General features: G+C 49.1%; 1 long non-coding RNA gene across 1 annotated transcript in view; it reads left to right on the top strand.

Annotated features, from left to right (window-relative positions):
• Positions 1–18,432, top strand: part of LOC138497984 (uncharacterized) — a 613,371-nt gene that overhangs the window by 575,945 nt on the left and 18,994 nt on the right. The window lies entirely within an intron of this gene.

Raw genomic sequence — 18,432 nt, 5'->3', positions numbered from 1 at the left:
ATGCCATGGAAGCCTACAGGCTGGAGGCCTCCATGTCATGGAAGCCTACAGGCTGGAGGCCCCATATCATGGAAGCCTACAGGCTGGAGGGAGCCTATGACTTCCAAATGAAGTCGTTTCTGTTGATGTCACTCTGCATTATTTCTGTTACTAACCTCTAAAAGAAGGCAGAGTGACTTCAAAAATAAATAATCTCTTTTTTTTCTGTTTTAGATTTAGAAATGATGAAGTCAGAGTGGCTTAAAAAAGAAACCATTTCTTTTTGCAGTAATGGGGTTCGGAGCAGGACGATTTGGCGCGGCCATCTCGGCACAACCAGTTTGCGGCTGGGATGTTCTGCCAGGATGTTCTGGTGCAGATATTGGCCGCATTGTGAGCAACGAGTTGACATCACGGATGGGCTAGTGGCTGATTAAGTAAGGGGAGGTTGCGCGTGCTGCGTGTCCATGTCCCCCTTCAGGAGAGATGTCCCTACTTGGCGGATATGTCTCTTTACCGTGTATATGGCTCTTCTCTGTGAACATGTCCTGCTATGTGTACATTTACATGTCGCTCCTGGGTGTATCTGTCCCTCCTGTGTGTACACGTCTCTCTGGTGTGTAAGCAGAGGCATAGACAGGGTAGGGCCTGAGCGGGCAAGGCACACCCAAAATCTGTAAATGCCCATTCTGCAGAGCTGTGTGGGCATTGACACATGTTACTGTCACTGCGGTGGGCCCAAGTACATTAGCTTCAGGCCTCACTTGTTAGACAACCCTGGCTACGCCTCTGTGTGTAATCCCTTCCTTGATATATAACTGTGTCCTCTTTGTGCGTTTCCTATTTCTACCTTTGATGAGTTCACCGGTGCCACTTTTAATAATTCTGCCCTGTTGCCTGTAGCCTTCGGCAGTTGTAGGTGAAAGGGTCGACTGCAATTGATTCGAATGCAATAGTTTCCAGTCAAAAGGACCGGAAAAAAAGGTTGAATTGTTATTTTTATTTTGTGGGGTCTCCCCCCGACCCCCTGTTTTTGGTGTAAAAAACACTTTTTTTCCTATACGGAAGCCAAAAAATAAAAATACATTTAAAAAAAGGCATTCAACCTTTTTTTCGGTCCTTTTGACTCGAAACGATTGTAATTCGAATGAACGTATTCGACCCTTTGACTGGACACCGCCTTCGGCTACACCAGAGGGATATTGCAGACTGTGCAAATCCTGTGCAAATCCTTAGCGCCTTAGCTTAGGTGATGGGTGCCCTATGGACAATCATAGAACCCTAAGGCGCTCCCAGCCTCGACTGCAGCCTGTTTCCAAGGCATTGCCATGGTCGCGCCATGGTGTCGTTGGCGCGGTGCATGTTGTGCTGCACCTGTGCTGAGCTGGCTGCATTCCTGCCGCATTATGCAACCTCAGGCCTTCAGCTCGCCGACCCGCCACTTTGTTGTCCATTGCTACTGGATTTTTTCCTGAATTATTTGTGTAATTATACATGAAGGGATCATTCTCACGTGCTAGGTTTAGGAGGGAGGCCGTGAGCGATGACCAGTGAACTGGTGCCTTATTCACTTTGCTGGGGATTCCCTGATATTGAGGCTGCTATTAGGCTGTCCTGTTTTTCATAGTGTCTAATACCGTACCAAATGCAGACCCGACGCACTTCAAACCATACCACTTCAGAAAGTAAGCCTAAAATATAAGCACCATACAAATACACAATAAATAAATAAATAAATACAGAAGTGCTTACGGATTCACTGTGCTTATTGCACCCATGTCCACCCACGTGCAGTAGTGTTTGAAAGAGCATGGCATGTTCCCTCATGGAGATCAAAAGAGCATGGACCCGTAAACACACAGGCCTTTGACGTCTGCTCCATGCCTTGATTCCTCTAAACCACGCGCCCTTATTCTGACTGTCTCGAGGTTTTAGGATACAATGATTGACACCCGGACACTGACCACTGGGGTTTGAAAGGGCCCAATAGGGCCAGATGTTTGCACTGCAGGGGCTAAATGGAGAATTTGCGCACACACAGTGCTGTGTGCATGCAGCTCAAGTCGGGGCTACACGCGGGGGAACAGAGTCCACCAACTTTTTTAGAGGGTGGACTCAGTCCCTGTTAAGATGGATTTCTGAACTCTGACCTGGAGGGCAGAGGTTCAGAAGGCCAGCCTAGTTTCTTGGAACAGGGTAACCTCTGGACAAGTCAGACCAATCAGGGTAGCTATGGCAGGCAGTCAAGAATGGGTCTCAGGAGGAGTGAGGGTGACTGATGGACCTCAATGAGCACACAAAACAAGGACACTTACAAATTACTCCAGACAGGTGTTATATTAAAAATATAGACACATTTATTACAAGGCCTTTGTAACATAGACCATAGCAAAGGAATCACAGTAACACTAAGTAAACCAACACAACACTATCAATACAATGTACATACAAGACCATTGGGGTCTAAAGTTGTTAAATGCATGAAATATGTCGACAACCTAGATGGGAAGGAAACAGGCAGTGCATATAGTCTTTAGGCCCCTTCGACATTGATAACACAGAACTAATAGGCAGACCAAGCCCTAAGAAGAGAGGAGCCTTGTGCTCTATAGTACATGCAATGCAAGCCAACGCGGTTGTTCCAATGGGCAAAATAGGGTCTCTTCAGGGGTCTCTAGCAGCTCGGGAAGGTGGATGAAGCAATGAAGAACAAGTTCCCACTATTCAGGGAGAACCTCCACTTGAAGGCAGAGGCAGTTGCAGAGTGCGGGATGGAGTCGCTAGTTCGCATTAGCAGTGGAAAGGAGAGGAGCCCCCAGCGGCACACTCATGCGTAAAAGGGAACCTTGGCACCAGGGGCCACCGGTTAGTGTTGTAAGTACTCACCGGTCCCAGATGCACTTGGGCCCAAACTTTGCCTGTTCAGTCCACTCGGTTGCAGGTTCGTCAAAAAGGACGTCTCTGCGGCTTTCAGGTCCTGAGTTACAGCGATGATTCCCAAACAGGACAGTGGCGATTTCTCTGCTCCGGGTAGATGAATTGACCCACTTTCACTGCAGCAGGCTTTTGGGACAAGAGGGTCACAATTTCAGCGTACTTGCAAAAGACGTTGCCGCGGCAGGCAACACGGTAACCGCGTTTACTCCGGTCCTGGTGCACTCGTCTCACTTCTGACCTGGGAATGCCAAGTGTATGAAATTAAGGGTGTGGGTGCCGTGGACACAGAGCTAGCAGAATACCATGTTTCGAGGGCCTCCTCGAAACGGTGGCGGTGACAGAGAAAAGCAACTGGGTAAGCTGGTTAGTCCACTGGTTGGGCCAGTGACACTTCCGAGAAGGCTTACTTGCAGTTTTTGATGAAGGTGCCAAGAATAGTTGGTCCCACTATTCCAATGGGTCAAAGCGTCTTCACAGACCTTCTAGGATGACAAGATGCAGAGGGGTCCCACGGGACGACAGCAGGCTCAGGGTGCCAAACATTCCAGTGGGTCACCAGAGGTTCCTCGACTCAGATTCGTAGTTGCAGGATACTTGGATCCTAACCTTTGTTCAGTGGGAACTCAGGAGAGGGACGAGGTATTGGTGTTTTCAGCCTCCTCTTATCCAAAGTTCCCTTCACGCCAAAACGGAGAGGACCCAATGGGAGATCTGCTCACAAACACACACTCCATAGTGAACCAATCATGGACCACGGTGGTCCCAGTCATTCACAGCACTCCAGACTCTCTGGCACCCAGGATGTGTAGAGGGGACAGACACCCTAGCCCACATCCTGGAGGCACACACACAAGGCATGCAGAAACCCACGAAAGCTTGGTGTTTAGTGGGAAAATGCATGTCCAAAAGGGACTGTCCCGGGTTGACTCGACCTGGGGAAGGTGAAGGGGCAAGAGGGCCAAAGGACAGGACAAAGAACCTTGTGGCATGGCCATTTTGGAGCCAGGCCATCTATTTGTGCCAAATGCGGTTAGCACGGTTAACATGACAGGAAATGGTTACAAATAATGCAAAAAGATAGCTGCCACCAGCCCTATCCATGACACATCTGCACATCTAATAAAAAGTCAGTCGAGAGTTTCTAGGGCCTTTGGAAAATGACTACAGACCCAAGTACACTGTACTGGAAAATACATTGTGTACTTGTTACATGTTGCAGAAAAGTTGCAACATGGATCAGGACTAAGGAAAATAAAGTATCCCAGTACTGACTGTCTTAAGGGCATGTCAGTTTCCCCATAAAAAGTGAGCGAAAGCCCAGAGGAGTGCAGCTGAAGGCTGTGCTTCTCTGACAGTCAGTCAATGGTATCTAAACAGCAGCAAAAAAGTTTGGGGGTGTACACAAGGAGGGAAAATTACATACAATTATGACATCTTTCCTAACACTCGCCCCCCCCTTTGAATTTATGCATTAAAGCCAACCACAGGGATCGCACCACAGTTGTAAGGTTTGTAGGCCGGACATTTGACCACTGCACTATATAACCTGATGAAAAATAAACGACTAACAGTGAAATGTCCCATAACATTTGAATTGGTTTGTGGAGTTTAAAACATGCACACCATTTAACATTTTCAAAAACACTATTAGACGAAAAATATACTCTCTTGGTTTTGCGTGCGTGTTGATTTTATGAAAAGCAAATATTATTCGTCCTGTGCAATTTGGGTGGTTATGCAAAGCCAATTTAATTAAATGTTCACATTTCACATTGATAAGCTAATTTCTGGTAACGTCACTTCCCATTGCATTTGTTGACGAGTCCCCCCACTTTAATTTTTAGGACTTGACCCCTTTTAGTGAGCGATGCAGAAACATCCTTCGAGAATTACAGCTATAGGATCTGGTAATACAACGATAATGCTCAGTGTACCGACGTCTCTCCCTTTACCTCTCTTTGCCATGTTACCAGTGCATTGGGAAAAGGGTCGGGTCACTCGCTACCTTAAGGAGATCGTTTCTAGAAAGGTTTTCCCAGACAAAACACTGCACAATTCTTCATAAAATCATAAAAATCATTCTTTGCAAATGCAACATGTTAACAGGCACAGTACCTGTCAACGTGCCACATTTGCAAGAAATGATGCTTTTGGATTTGGCGTGAGGGCGTTTAGACGTGGCTGCAATGTCAGCCACGTCCAAACGTGCCTCGCGCCAAATGGGCTGTGCCAGAAATGCTCCTGCGACAAAATGGGCACGCCAAATGGGCCGCTGCAGTGAAGTGGCTTCACCGAACCGGCCCACGGCGAGACCGCAGTGCCAAAAGAGGGTGTATCGATTGGGGCTCCCCCAAACAACACCTAATGGCCCAAACTAAAAATTAGGGTACAATGAGGTTGGGGCACTCCTTATGTGGGTCGCTTGAGTCCTACAGCATAATGATATATGATATGATATATTTTATGTATAGCGTGCCTATACAGAAGTGTTTCAAGCATAGCGTTCAGCATTCCGACAGGCTGAAGAATGAGGAAAAGACATGGCCAAATTATAGAGAAGAAATTATCTACGAATGGGTGGCCATTTTTAAAGTTAATGTTCACAACAATCCAAATACTAATAAACAACAAAATTACAAAACATTTGCCCAAAAAGAAGCAAAAAATAAAAAGAAACATACTTCCTTTCTCTCAGATAGAAATGTAAGGGTCCGTCAGCTACATCGAGGACCAATACCGGGTGAAACACGCAGGGTGATTTTAGCACTGTGACGCCATTTTAAGTTTCTCACTACAATAGTTCCATGTAAGCAGCAAATGGCGCCCACTCACAAGGTCATAGCAAGCAATACCTAATCCCCCACACTAGCGTGAGAAGGGGGTTTAGATTCTATTAAAGACAAGGAGGCAAGTATTATGCATAACAATCTTTACTCTGAACCACAGCAGCAAAGAAGTAAAAACTTTATAATGAAAAATTATACTAAATGAACTCATAACACAGTTCCAAACATCCTAGTCCAAAATGGAGGGCAGGTCATGCCCTGGAGGCAGCCAATAGGCCGAGAGCCAACCCCATATAGGTCCATTCCTCTAGCACCACCTCCTCTTTCAGTCGCTGATCTTCCTCAAACGCCCACTGCGCACTCCATCCACAAAGTACGAAGAGCGAGGATCCAACTGAAAACAGGCGGAACTGAACTTTCCGGCAACTTGAAACTGAAACGATCTTCCTTCCTGACCAGGACTTCTCACCCAAAAGCTGAAATAATAACCAAACACCAGTAACGGCAGGAGGGATAATACTTGCCAGTATTAGCCAGAGCACAAGGATCCGGTCTCCAACTGTAAAACTTGGAAACCTGACAGTTTAGCCTCAAGGCAAACAGGTCTACTGCAAATGGACCCCAGAGAGATGCTATGCGGGCAAAGAGCACTCTGTCTAACATCCAGTCGCTTCTGTCCTGAAGATGCCTGGAGTTCCAATAAGCAACTTCATTGCTGACCCCCGGCAGATATTCCGCCTTTAACACAATGGGCCTCATCACGACCTTGGCGGTAGCCATGCCGCTATTGGCGGCATGGCTGCCGCCGAAATCGCGTCCGGGTCCGGGTTCCCAGAATGAGGAATTACCGGGCCATTCCGAGTTCGGAGGGCCCGGTAATTCCTCCTTCTTGGAACCCAGACCCGGACCTTCCCCATTCCCATTCAGCCCCATAGGGCTGAATGGGAATGGGCGAGGGAGCGAACAATGGGCCGATTATGAGCGGCCCGTTGTTTGCTCCCTCCTCCTCTCGCGGGACCCGCTGTGCACATCTGGTGAAACCAGACATGCAGACCGGATCCCGCAAGGGGACCTCGTAATCAGGCGGGACGGAGTTGACGGTGCCGGCACCTTTACCGGCGCCGCTAACCCCATCCCGCCTGGGTTATAATGAGGCCCAATGTCCCGGTTCAGGCAAAAATGCCAAAACTCCCTCGCCAAATCCGCTAGGTCCTTGAACCTAGAGCCCTCCAAATGATTGATGTATCTCACCATGCGGAGGAGGACAAAACAATTCCCATGGTCCTTGAGAAGGCTTCGGACTGCAAAGGTCCCCCCCAACAACTCCGGACAGTTGATATGCAGTTGTTTCTCTGAATCTGACCACTTCCCCCCTATGGAAACCTGACCCAACCTGGCTCCCCAGCCCACTCTGCTGGCATCTGAATCCAGAATGACATTCAGAGAGGGACCAAATATTGCCTTGCCATTCTAGGCCTCCATGTGCCTGAGCTACCAAAGGAGCTCCAATCTGGCCTCGGGAGACAACACCACTACCTGTGAGAAAGACAGACACCTGCACTGGCTTTCAGACGCTGTAGCGCTCTGTAATGTAGGGGGCAGGAAAGATAGCCTGGATGGGCGCTGACAGCATCCCTACAACCCTGGATAACTGTCTGAGGGAGATCCTTCCTCTCCTGAGGAGCAGACAAATCTCCTTCCTTATCTTTGAAATTCTGCTGTCCGGGAGAAGAAGGATGCAAAGCTTTGAATCTATATTGAAGCCCAGAAACTGGATACATTTCCTAGGCTTCAATATGGAATTTTTGACATTTAACACAAAACCTAAACCCTGTAGAAGGGTCACTGTAAATTCCAGATAAGTGCACAGAGTCTGAAAATTCTGGGCTAACAGGAGCATATCATCCAGATATATTATGATCCGAATCGCTTTGGACCTCAGGAGAGCCATCACAGGCTTCATTAGCTTGGTGAAACACCATGGGGCTGATGGCAAGCCAAACAGAAGGGAGGCAAACTGCCAAACTCGACCTCCCCACTGAAACTGAAGAAACTCTTGGTGAGGAGGAAACACAGGAACCACTAGGTATTCGTCCTTGAGGTCCAACTTGACCATTCAGTCCGCCGGAAGAAGAGGTGTCCCTGAGTAAATGAAACCCTTCCTTTTTGAAATGGCGCTATACTACAAAAGAGTTGAGGGCCTTTAGGTTTATTACTGGGCGAAACCCCTGGTCTGGTTTCGGAACTAGGAAAATGGAACTCAGAAACTGAGAGGCCGTGTAGGAGGCCGGGACTACCGCTCCCTTGGAAATGAGGTCCCTGGCCTCTACATCTATCAGAGACTGTTTGACCTCATTGAACACCAAGGGAAGGGGATAAGACAACTGGCAAGAAGGAGAATAAAACTCTATGTGATAACCCTGAACAGTCTGCAACACCCACGGGGCCCAGGTGAGGGCTTCCCACTGTGTAAGGAACCTCGCCAGTCTGCCCCCTAGACCTCTGTGGGAAAAAACCTTTAGCACATGAGAAAGTACCTGGTGCTCCTCTTGATCTTCCGGCGCCTCTGCCGGCACGTCCTCTCCAATACGAATTTTGCTGAGGGTAAAATTGGGTTTGCGCTCCCCGAGCAGAGGAGGAATTGTGCGGGACTCTCGACGCATACTGGCGGGGATGGGAGGAGCCCTGGGAAAAACGCCCGGAGGAGCGGGCTCTCCCTCGCCCAGCCTTGTTGAAAACCTTAGGGGCAAACACTTTCTTTATGTTAGTTTGTGCTTTGTCCATAGCCGTAAAAGTATGGATATATGTGGAGAGATCCTTTAAAAAACTAACTCTGAACAGATTGCCCTGGGCTGAAGAACCCCCTTCCCTCTGACATGTCTGCCAGTTTAGGGTCCAACCTCATAAGTAAGGATTTCCGCCTCTCCTTGGAGATGGAGGCGTTTGCATTGCCGAGCAGGTAAACGGTGCGTTGGATCCACCCTCTTAAAGTGTGAAAGGCCACCGGGGTATTAGAGGATGCCGCCTCTTCAGCCAATTCATACATTTACGTGACTGGACCCAAGACGTCCAACAGTCTATCTTGGCAACTAAGGCCACCTCCTTCTTGGAGTCTTTCCCCTTTTGGGAAAGAAAAGCCGCCATGGACTGGTCTATTTCAGGCGTTAAAGCCACCTTGTCGGGGAGCATTGGCCTAGGGCATTCCGACCTCAATTTATTCCGGTCCTCCTTAGGCATGAGACGTCGGACCCAAAACTTTAGAAATGAGGAAACTTCCTCAGAAGGATGCCATTCGGCCGCCCTGGGGTGTTGGATCAGGGCCGGATCAAAAAACAGGACCCCACTGACATCCAGGACCGGACCTTCCTGAAGGGGAACTGAGGTTACCTTCCTTTTGCACCTTTTAGGGGCAAATCCGAATCTTCCGAGCTATCGGAGGTTTAAATAGCAATACGGGGCCCAGCAGCAGGCAGAAGTGAGGGGGCTGGCCAAGGGGTAGAAGAGATCTGCTGTCGGGGCTCTTCCCACCTGTGCTTTAGACCCCTTTTAGGGGAAGACACAGGCGACAGGACAGGTGAAGGACTGAGTTGTCCCTGAATGTGTTTAGTCTTACTTGTGCATTTTTTAGGGGCCTGAGCTGTGACAGAGGAGCCAGCTTCTTGGGAAGGGTGAAAATCAGCAATGCGATTGATTAGCCTGTCAAAAGCTGAACAAGGGTGTTATTGGGACTTAATAAGGGTTTGTACAATGATGATTGGATTGCCTGCACCAGTGACGGCTGAGAATGAAGGGACTGGTCTCCCACACCCTCTCCCAACCTATCACTGTTTTTGGAAGGGCGCACTTGAGTGCTGGCATCTGCAGAAGAGGGGAACCCACTCTCATCCATGACAGCACCCCTCCTCCCCCCAACACACAGATTAATAAATGCAAAGCAAGGGTGAAAGAATATATGCTTTAACACAGAGCAGCCTCAACTGTTGCATATAGGAACACAAAAAAATAGCCGAGCAGGCTTACTTCAGATGCACACCCTAGCAGGGTGAGTAAAGCAGCAGGGAAGGGTAGCCGCGTTGTTATATTAACAGGCTTTGCCTGTAGCCTAGCAGGCACTTTTACGCGAGCAGCGTATTGTTAGAATTTAATTAAAGTTAAAAGAAAGGGAACGGGTAAAACAAATAAAGAAACTGCGACGCGCGACAGGCCTGAAGCTCAGCTTCTTATACGGGCCCTGTGCGTCACACTGAGAAATACGAATAAAGAGACATGGCGGCCCGGACAGGGTTGCGTGCCTCAGGGATAACAACTCCTGAGGGAAACCGGTACGCTCAAAGCCTCCTTTCCCTTCAGGCGACGAGCGAACCAGAAATGAACCCCTCAGTAGGCAGAGGCGGCCCTCAGCAACACGCAGTGCTCCGAGGACACATTAGAATTCTCCAACTAAATTTCATCAGAAACCGAACATAATGAGAAACACAGCATGAATGGAAAAAAAATACGTTCCAAAGTGAACGCTGTCAAGTGAACATGTCACAGAGCAGTGTAAACCAATACAGGCAACAAAGTAACACTACACCAATTAGCAGTCTCTAAGAAACAACTAAAGGTGTGACTTAGCTGTGGTGTCAGCAGCAAAGAAAGAGGAGGTGGTGCTAGAGGAATGAACCTATAAGGGGTTGGCTCTCGGCCCATTGGCAGCCTCCAGGGCATGAACTTCCCTCCATTTTGTACTGGGATGTTTCCCTTAATACTGTTTGGAACTGTGTTATGAGTTTATTTAGTAACATTTTTTCATTATAAAGTTTTTACTTCTTTGCTGCTGTGGTTCAGAGTAAAGATTGTTATGCAAAATAGGAGCCTCCTGACTGCCATAGAATTCCATTACAGGGAAAAATAATATAATTCTCACACTGCTTCGAATGGGCAGACATTTTATTATTACTAGTATTCATATTTTTAAACCATCTTTATTGGGAAAATTCTTCCGGTACAATAAAATATAGGGGCCATTTAATAAAAAGTGCATGCAAGGGGCTGCCAACATTAGTACGTGCATGCTGTTGGATACACTGCAGATTATTCTGGTCATTTACAAAGCAAAGTGTAATTGTGAATAGAAAATTAAGCTGAAATAATCTTTAATCTTCGCTTTTACCCCCCTGTTTTGTAATAAATGACCCGCTGCCTGCAATTTACACTTTGCAGGCAGTGTTTTGTTATGGATTCCTAGCAGGTGTATGCGTGAGGCGTGTTTCCTAGGAATCCACTGGTTTTACCTTAGCATTAAAGTCTCATGCTGGCGTAAAACCGACTGCTTTTCCAAGACAGAGGAGGAAACCAAAGCAGAGATGCAAACACCACCTTGATGACCTCCTATTCCTTAGATCCATCACCATTGACTATGAATTGCAGGGATGATCGTAATTGTAGTCCAAAAAATCTGGAGTGCCAAAGGTTGCAGAGCCCTGCCCTGGAGTGTAAAAGTAAGGCATAAAGGGGGCGTCACTAGACAGCATGCCACAAAGACGTGTCTGCCGTGAGCTTTGTGCTGGGGCGCCCGCTTCCTTGAAGTATAACGAGAAAAGCAGCCCGTTCTTTTCCATAAAGCCTCCAATGGTGTCCCAGAGTGTGGAGCACGTCTAGAAGGCGAAACTGTGGAGTGAGAATTCACAGACGAGGTGTTTTCTCTTCCAACACTGTAACGGCTGGGATGGCAAGAGGGCGGCTTACGCACCCGGCTCAGGGACACAGGAATCCTGCAGTGCCAAAACGCTAGAAGCTGTTAGGAGAGAGCACCCCAGCAAGACTTGCTGATCTGCCTGCTAAGCCCTCTGGACTGGCCTGGAAAGCGCAGAAAAACTGAGCTGAGATCCCTTCCCGAACTGTAGCTGGAGCCCGGGAGACAGAGCGACAGCGGCGTCCGCCCGGACAAGAAGGTGACGAGCGGGGGAGCACACACCGACACTCAAGCAGGCTGGGATGGTGGCAACATCCAGGATGGCCATCCCTTGTTCCCACTCAACCTCATCTTACCCATAGCGGGAGCAGATGAATGCAAGCAACTGGCGAGCTCCGGAATCGGAGGCGCCCATGGCCCCGGTGTGGTAATCGATCGGACCAGAGCATCTGGATAATCCACACCTCTACTGATCCCGTGCCCGTCCCTGAGGATTGATTCTCACAGTGCAGCTAACACCGGAGGAGCAGACCTAAAACCCATAGACCTACACCGGCCATTGTCACAGTCTTCTTACAACCTCTAAACAAGCACTCAAACAAGGGCCTGTGAGGCCACTGGACCAGATAAGGGGGTCCACTGAGAATCCCCCACTGGCGGGGGAAGAGGAAAAGACCCACCCTTGGCGGGCATTATCCCTGAAGGTTCTCCCTCAGTGTGAATTCGCCGCACAGTGCACTGTAACGCAACTCCACTAGCATCATATCAGGACACCGGCACATTTTGCAATGACACAGTAATGGAGTTGATGCACTGATGCATGCAGATTTCTGGGTAGGGGGCACAACCCCATATTAGCGACAGTATCTTTGTTCCGAGTGATCAGAGGGCCACCAGATTAGCACTGGGATATCTCCTCCTCACCGGCACATTTCACCACCGGATCCCCTCTGGGAGCACACTCTACCCGCCCTCTGGCACAGATAGGTCCAGCGTCTCGCTGGGGAGTCCCGGAGGCTGCTTCGGAAATCGCCTGAACCTGTGCTTATTGGGTTAACCCTTACTACTCGTGGGGAGTAGCAGACGCCATCCTCAGCAATGCCCAAAGCAGCAGCAAAGGGGAAATCAACAGACATCACATTGTTTTTATCCCATCAGGACTCCAGAAAACTGGTTATGCAGGCAGTGAGGTCTGAGGTCCACTGACCCCCGCCAGGCCCGCTTCTCCTGGTCTCTTCCCTTTCCAGAAAGGACCTAGAAGACATGTTGAAGGGCTTCAAACAAGACATCATGTGCAAGATTAAGCAGGAGATAAAAACCTCTAAGGATTCCTTGGCACAGTCAATCTCGGACCTGAACACTCACCTGCTGGGCCTGGAGGCTCGAGTTAATGACCTGGAGAACACATCATGTGAACAAGCACATGACTACACTGAGCTCACGAAGAGGGTGGAGAGGGATTGAGCAACACCTGAAGGATGTCTGGGCTAAACAGGCGGACCTGGAAAACAGATTGAGAAGGAATAATGTTCGCCTATGAGGGGTGCCATGACAGGTTTCAGACAAAGAACTTCCGGCATACATGAGTGCTCTATTCAGGTCATTGCTCGATCTCCCAGACGTGGAGGAACTCGTCCTAGACAGGACTCATCGCGTCTTTTCCTCTGCCCAACAGAGACGCAACTTGCTCCCGGACGTTCTATCCTGAGTGCATTTCTACCATCCAAAAGTAGAGATCATGGCCGCAGCTAGAAGATCAGAGCCTCTGAACTTCTGGGGGGCAACCCTCACGCTCTTCCAGGACCACTTGCCCAATACTCTAGCAAGCCGCTGGCATCTGCAAAAGGTAACTTCATGGCTACAAGCAAGGAATATCCGGTCCCAGTGGGGGTTGCCCTGTAAATTAGTCTTTGACCATAATCAGGACTATACCATCAACTCGGAAGCCAAGGAGTTAATGCTCGAGACGAACAACGACAACACAGAATCTGGAGAGCTGGTGGCCCCTGTGGGATATATGTTGGGGTTATACCTAATGTTGTGGTATTTTACGGTGATAGTGTAAAGAAACGCACTGGAGGTGGGTGTCTGTACTGCTTCTCTCTATATGGCAGAGGAGAGTCACAGAGGACCCCAGCCAAGATTCTCTATAGGGTAGCTATGGTCGAGCAATCAAGGCCTAGCTTCTCAGGAGGTGATGCGGGATGGTTCTTAAGTACAGTGTAGTCCCAAAGCACCCACAAAGGAATGTCCACACACTGTATTAGTTAAAACACAGTCTTTATATAAATAAGGTTCAATGTTATATACACTATCACGATAATACACTTTGTGCTCCGACAATTCTAAAATGGCAAATATACACAGTTCTAGGTGGTACCACTATTACTCTGATTCCATTAAAATTCATCAACTCTACTTAGTTCAAATAGCAGACGAATCAACACAGTAAAACGATATCAACCATACGCTTAAGAGTAGGACAAGTTGGTTAGACAATGGGGAGAATACTGGGTACCTACCACTAGGCACAGTTCCGTATGAGGATCCCCCCACCTGGGAAACCTGTAAATAAAGATATATCGTACAAGCCCACTCCATATTTTGTCTATTAGCATCTTATCTTCTTCTATAGATCTGCAACCCATATGTACCTTGCGTTGTAGAGTTCTTCCTCGGGGAATCGACGGGCCCTTCTTGAGTGTGCTCCCTTTCAAGCAGGAGACACAGGTCGTCGAACTTCCGAAATGAAGAAAGGGTGAACGTTGTCATTGAGGCAGCAGCTTCAGTCCTTGCGGTGCTCGTAGATGAGTGATCGAAAACGTCCTGTAACAGGGGAGGCGTGCGGTGCACCTCGACAACAATGGTTCATTGCTGCAAAGAGTCAGTGAAGAACTTTGGCTCAGCAAGGGCGTTGAATCGTTGGCGTCTGGTGTTGGCGAACGGGACGTGACCACGGCTGGCTTCAGTAGCTTCGTCAGCGTCTCTGAGGTCTTCTTGTGGCGGCAAACCCACAGGCAGATTCTCCTCGGTCATCGAAGACCTTGACTTTCTCCGGCAGGACGAAAGCGGTCGACGATGATGAACAAGGGAGTCCTTGGATCAAATGTTCTTAGGCAAACTGGAGCACGGCGGCTCCGGTCGGCGATGGGGGTCGGCTGTCCGGTGCTTTTCTTTGTTCTCCTTGGGGGTCCCCTTCTCTGGTCGACAGCCTTTCGTAGGTCTGTCTACCAGGGAGCTTTGGCAAAGATCAGCTGGTGCACAATGGTCCCTCAAAGCTTGGGAAGAGGTCTCCTTACCAAGTCCTCTCTTGGATCAGTTCTTGAAGACACAGCAGCTTTCAGATTACATGGAAGGGACCAGCGGTTCACCTTCTTCTTCCGGCTTGGCTTCGAGAGTAAGCATCAAGTATCACCTTCAGCTTCTGGACGATTTCTAGCAGTGAGAGGCCCCCAGATAGACTAGTTGATCTCCCATTCACTCTGCAGAGTCACAATAACTCAGAAGGGCATTCAGGCAGTCAGGCAGCCAATCAGGCGCATGGTGCATTCAGGCCCTTCTTCTCCATCCAGACACTCACAACACAGAATGTGGATTCGGACAAGTACTTTGCCGTTCAGCACTACACACTGCAGTCATACCAGTTTCGGGCAAGGCTGTCTCAGTCATTGTGCCAAACACTAAATAAGAGACACCCATAACACAGAATGCGTATTCTTCCCACACTCCATTTACCCAGGTCCCACCCCACGGGCGTACCCACAACATGCGGTCATTGGGTAGGCCCCAGCCAGTCTGGTCGGCACTTCCCCACACTACCATATATGGAATGTCCACCCAACAGCCAGTCAGGGAGAAGGGACAGAGTCAGGGCTTCCCGGGACTTCGGGAAAAGAAGGTAACAGGTGATAGACAGCAAGAGGCCACAGGGGCCATCTTGTTTCCTATCAGAATCCGCTTATTCCAATGACAGGGCCTGGGCATCCCAAAATGCAGGATGCTCAGGGCACCTGTTAATTCAGCACAGACCTGCCACCAGCCCATACCCTGCTCTGTGGGCCACACACATGTGCCCCAAAACATACACTAGGAGCACAGGGTTATACTCCCATCCATGGGTGCCATAAGGGTATCCCAAGGGTCTGTTCACCAAACCAAATACAGGAAGAGCTGCACCGCCAGGAGTCCCACATGAACTCCTGCGCGGAACACAAGTCAGAACACATGATGAAAAGCAATAAAGGACAAAGATTCAGAGGCCCTGTCCCTCCGATGCATTTCCAGCATCATAGTCGCCCCTCCAGACAGAGGTTAGGGTGCCTAATCTCCCACAAGATAGACATCCTTATCCAGATGGTCAACATACCTTCTGGAAAGGACATCTGCATTATAATGACTCTTGCCTGGTCTATGCTTTATGGTGAAGTCTAGCCCTTGCAGGCTAATGGACCACCTGAACAGTTTCGGTTTTCACCCTTCATCTGCATAAACCACTTCAGGGGCGTATGGTCTGTTTGGACCTTGAAGGTAGACCCCGTAAGGTAGGGCCTAAAACGCCTAAGGCTCCAAACTATACTAAAACATTCCTTTTCAACAGTAGCCCACCTAAGTTCTCTACTCTCGAGTTGTCTACTGATGAATATGATCAGATGTTCTCTTCATTTGTCATCTAACTGGGACGAGACAGCTCCAATTCCCGTGTCGCAGGCGCCAGTTTGAACGATGAAGGGCTTGCTGTAATCAGGCGCACACAACACAGGTGCCCTACGCAGACTTTCCTTCAAGCCATTGAAGGCCCTCTGACAGTCTTCAGTCCAATTAACCTTCCTCAGTTGTTTGGGCGAAGTCAGCGCTGTCAGGGGTGCAGCTATAGTTCCATAGTCTGCCATGAAGTTGCGATAATACCCAGTGAGGTCCAAAAAGGGTCTCACCTGGGTTTGAGTAGTGGGAGTCTCCCAGTCATGTACATCCTGTACCTTACTTGGGAGAGGTTGGATTTGACCCCCTCCTACCTCATGACCAAGATATGTGACTTTCCCCTGAGCTATCTGGCACTTGGTGGCCTTGATAGTGAGGTTAGCCGTTTTCAAGGCATGCAACACTTTATTCAAGTGAATCAAATGCTTCTCCCAAGTGGAACTGTAGACAGTGATATCGTCTAAGTAGGCCACACAAAAGGCCCCCAGCTCACTGAGTGCATGGTTGACTAAACGTTGGAAAGTGGCAGGTGCATTCTTCAACCCAAAAGTCATGACTCTAAACTGGTAGAGCCCCTCAGGTGTTGAAAACGCAATCTTTTCCTTGACATGGTCCGTCGAGCTATTTGCCAATAGCCTGAGGTAAGGTGGAAGGTGCTCACAAATTTGGCAGCATCTATGGTGTCGACAAGCTCATCAGCCCTCAGCAATGGGTGCGCGTCAGATTTGGTAACGGCATTGACTTCTCTGTAGTCCACACAGAACTTCCAATCCTTGGTACCTGCCTGGTAGCTTGCCTTGGGGACAAGGACCACTGGACTGGACCAGGGACTGGTTGAGGGTTCAATAACACCCAGATCCAACATCTTGGCGACCTCAGCCTGGATGTGGTTCTTAACTATATCTGACATACAGTAGCACCTGCGTTTGACAGGCACACTGTCACCAGTGTCAAGTTCATGCCTACACCACCGTGTAAGGCCTGGAGTCAGTGAGAACAGAGAGGCATACTGCTGAAACAAAATCCTGCAGGCTCTCTGCTGCTCTGTTGTCAGATCTGTAGAGAGATGCACTCCCTCCACTGAGCCATCCTGAGGGTTGCTATGCAGCAAATCAGGAAGGGGCTCACTCTCGTCCTCTTCTTGCTCGGAAGCCAGCAAGAGGCATGCGACTTTGGTTCGCTTATGGAAAGGCTTGAGCCTGTTAACATGGAATACCTGAGGGGCTACCCCAGGGACTCCCAAGTCAACCAGATAGTTGACTTCACCCATCTTGGAGATTATCCTGAAGGGTCCAGTCCACTTATATGCCAACGCTCTAGGCTTGGTAGGCTCCATCACAAGGATTTCCTGTCCCGGAGTCTAATCCACTTGCGAGGCTTTAAAGTCATGCCAGTATTTGTTCAATTCCTGGATGGCCTTGAGATTCGCTGTCCCCTCACCCATCATTTTGTCATCCTCCATCTGAGGCCTAACACATAGTCCCCCACTTGCTTGGCAGGACCTGGAGGGGTGGCTTCCAAACCTTCTCAGATCAAGGCAAGGGCCCCCCTCACTGGATGTCCAAAGAGTAACTCAAAGGGGCTGAAACCAACACCCTCTTGAGGTACCTCTCTGTAAGCGAACTGCAGGCATGGCAGGAGGAGATCCCATTTCCTCCTTAGGGGCTCTTCCAAAGCACCTAGCATGCCATTTAGAGTTGTATTAAATCTCTCGAGCAGACCATTGTTCTGGGGATGGTAAGAGGTGGAGAACTTGTATGTAACTCTGCACTCTTTACACATGGTTTTCATGTAACTCGACATGAAGTTGGATCCTCTGTCAGAGACAACCTCCTTAGGGAATCCAACATGGGTAAAAATGCCCAGGAGCGCCCTGGCAACCACCTTGGCCATAACCGTCCGAAGGGGTATAGCCTCAGGGTACCTGGTGGCATGATCAACCAAGACCAGGATGAACCGATGTCCACCTGAGGTGGAAGGGTCCAGCGGACTGACCATGTCGAAGCCCATCCTCTCAAATGGTGTGCCCACCACTGGCAACGGTTGCAGTAGGGCAATAACACTGCCTCCAGTCTTGCCAGACAACTGACAAGTTGGGCAGGTCTTGCAGTGGGACTCTACTTCTTCTCACATCTGGGGCCAGTAGAAATGGGCAGAGAGCCTTTGCTTGGTCTTCTTGGTACCAAGATGACCAGCCAAGGGCACCTCATGCGCCAACTGCAGCAGGAAGTGCCTGTAAACCTGGGGTACCACCAACCTCTTGAGGGCACCGGGTTCAGACTTATTGGGCTCACTAACAAGGAGCTCACCCTCCCAATAAATCCGGAATGTCCTAGGCACTTCTCTCTGTGCCTG

The sequence above is a fragment of the Ambystoma mexicanum genome, chromosome 5q (assembly GCF_040938575.1).
Source record: "Ambystoma mexicanum isolate Mex_15411 chromosome 5q, UKY_AmexF1_1, whole genome shotgun sequence".
Classification (NCBI taxonomy): Eukaryota; Metazoa; Chordata; class Amphibia; order Caudata; family Ambystomatidae; genus Ambystoma; species Ambystoma mexicanum.
The sequence above is the reverse complement of the archived record's forward strand: the minus strand, read 5'-3'. Positions and strand labels throughout refer to the sequence as shown.